Here is a 2,737-nt window from a genome sequence, read left to right as displayed (position 1 = left end):
GCTTGGAAGGAGGAAGAAGAAGGATGAAGAAGAGGAAGAAGATGAGCCCCTACGCAGCCTTCTGCTGTTCCTTGCGTTGGATGAAGGAAGGGAAGGGAAAGGAAGCCGCCAACTCTTGGCTTTTCTTCTCCCTTTGCTTGCGGCTGAACCAAGAGGAGGAGAGGGGGCTTCCACGGCTTGAAGAGGAGGAAAAAGATTCATCTAGGGCGCCGGCCCTAGTCCTCCTTTAATAAGGATGAAGGGCTCCTACAAGTTAGGAGCCCTTGACAACTTTCCAAGAGGGGGCGCCGGCCCCCTCTCTCTTCATGTCGGACCTAATCAAGTGGAGAGGGGCTGATGCCCCTCTTACTTGGTTAGCCTAATCCTCTTCCAAAGAGGATTAGGTCCCTCTTTCATGGTTTAATCCTAATCTAATTAGGATTGGCCAAATTGGGTTCAATCTATGCTAGTCCTAATCCAATTAGGACTTGAATGAACCATGACTCAATTGAACTCTTCAATCCTAATCCAATTAGGAGTCATGTTGATTCATTAGATTAATAATTAATTTAGACTTAAGGAATCCTAATCTAATTAGGATTTGTTTAATTTTAGTCCTAATCCATTAGGACTCTATTTGAATCCGAAGTCCTAATCCAATTAGGATTTCTAGGAATCCTACTCCAAGTAGGAATCCAATTTTGATTCAAAATTCCTAATCTCATTAGGATTGTAGGAATCCTATTCCAAGTAGGAATTCCAGTCCTACTCCAACTAGGATTCCCAGTCCTAATCCAACTAGGACTCTAGAAATCCTACCCGAAGTAGGACTCTTGTTTCAAGTCCAATTAATTAATTCCCTTTGTTCCTTCTTCAACTTCTTATCAATCAAATTGATTACTTGTGATTCCTAATCACGATTTCAACCATCGGATCGGTCAATACTTCTAGTGTGTGTGACCCCATAGGTTCTATTCTGACTGGTAGTGAGATATATTGTGATCTCTATCTCAATATCATTGAAAACTCCTTTCAATGGGTTGGAACGATTCCAACTCAACTCATTAGGGTTTATCGATCATCAAGATAATCCCTATGAGTCCCACCATCCACCAGTGACACCTAGCAGCATGTAGTGGCTACCCAGCAGAATGGAATGATGAACCTCTAGGTGCAGTTAACATGTGATACAGTCCTACTATCGTGGATCCCTACAGGACGGAGGTCATGGACAACTCGTCAAACCCCATCGTCTGTCATATATCAAGATTTATTCGACTTGAGTTCGATGGTGGAAAACTCTTTTCCACTTTATATTACTGCCCTGGCCAAGGTCTTAGAACTCAGTCTAACAAATCACATAGGATCACTCCTCTTCTATCAAGGTCGATAGATTCCTTATAGGTGCATACCCTACTCCTACAGTGAACCTACTGCAGCCAATCTACACTGCATGGACCCATATGGCTAGAGACCATGTATGTGTGCAGTCAAACTACAATAACCTCACTGTGAGTAGCCGAAGCACCGCAGGTCAAAGGACCAGTCACACCTACTGCAACATCAAGCAAGTCACTGACGAGTGGATAGACATCCAAGTGACTTCTTGTCTTGGTCACACTCAGTACCCTTGTTCTCTAACAAGCACCTGCACTATCACTTCAGTGTCCCTACACTGTGGACTCAAGTCTCGTCCATCCAGAAGGAAAGTGATCTGTGCACTGATCGGATCGATCACCGTCCTCGTGATGATTCATTGATCAGGAGCATTTAGAAATTAATCACCAATGATACATGGCTCAAATTCTCACTCTTGAGAATATGTATCATCATCTTATTAATTCCTTGGACGATTCATAGACACATAAACAATATGAATGAAAGATGCCTTTTATTTATTCAATAATAAATAGTCAAGTACAAAATTATGTCTCTAGAATCAACAATGTGTCAGCCAAATTGGCTTCTAGGGCATACATCTAACATGAACATATTAGAACCCTGAATGAATTATTCGCTCCTGCATCCGCTAGTCCACCTACATGTATAGTATTGCCAATAAATAATGCAGCCCAATTTGAAATTCGGGCTGCAACAATAAACATGTTACCCAAGTTTCATGGGTTCGAGAGTGAACAACCCTATATTCATCTAAACAAGTTTTTGACAATCTGTCAAACATTTAGAAATCAAAACTTAGATGAAGAGGGTATTAAATTAAGATTGTTTCCATGACTTTAGAAGATCGTGCTGCTGCATGGCTGTATTCCCTTGCTTCAAATTCCATCACATCATGGGAACAGCTGTCTAGGAAGTTCATGGCTAAGTTCTATCCCATGGTAAAAACTGAAAAAATTAAGGATGCCATCAGAACTTTTAGAGAAAAATCTGAAGAAGAATTCTTTCAAACTTGGGAACGATTCCATGACTTGTTGGTCAAATGCCCACACCATGGGCTTGATAAGGCTGATCTGGTCCACTTCTTTTATAAAGGACTAACTCCGGCACTAGAAATATGATTGAGTCCATGCACAAGGGTAGGTTTATGAACCAAACCCCGGATCAAGCCTATGAATTTCTTGTTGACTTAGCTGAAAATGCCCAAAATTGGAGTAGCTATGGTGAGGAAGTAATTAGAGATGAGTTTGGGTCTAGAAAACATGATGACCCAAAGATTGATTCAAAGATTGATTTTGATGATCACAAAACCTTGAAGTATAAATACTAATGTTTGTGTTGCAAGGAGAAAGATATTTAT

At 40.9% G+C, this 2,737-nt stretch overlaps 1 non-coding gene across 1 annotated transcript; it reads right to left on the bottom strand.

The window, feature by feature from the left end:
- Positions 1-2,330: 2,330 nt before the first annotated feature.
- On the bottom strand, positions 2,331-2,437 carry LOC120105729. The gene has a single exon (XR_005508045.1). It is a non-coding gene; the product is annotated as a small nucleolar RNA R71 (small nucleolar RNA).
- Positions 2,438-2,737: the final 300 nt, after the last annotated feature.

Source organism: Phoenix dactylifera, unplaced genomic scaffold (assembly GCF_009389715.1).
Source record: "Phoenix dactylifera cultivar Barhee BC4 unplaced genomic scaffold, palm_55x_up_171113_PBpolish2nd_filt_p 000351F, whole genome shotgun sequence".
Classification (NCBI taxonomy): domain Eukaryota; kingdom Viridiplantae; phylum Streptophyta; class Magnoliopsida; order Arecales; family Arecaceae; genus Phoenix; species Phoenix dactylifera.
The sequence above is the reverse complement of the archived record's forward strand: the minus strand, read 5'-3'. Positions and strand labels throughout refer to the sequence as shown.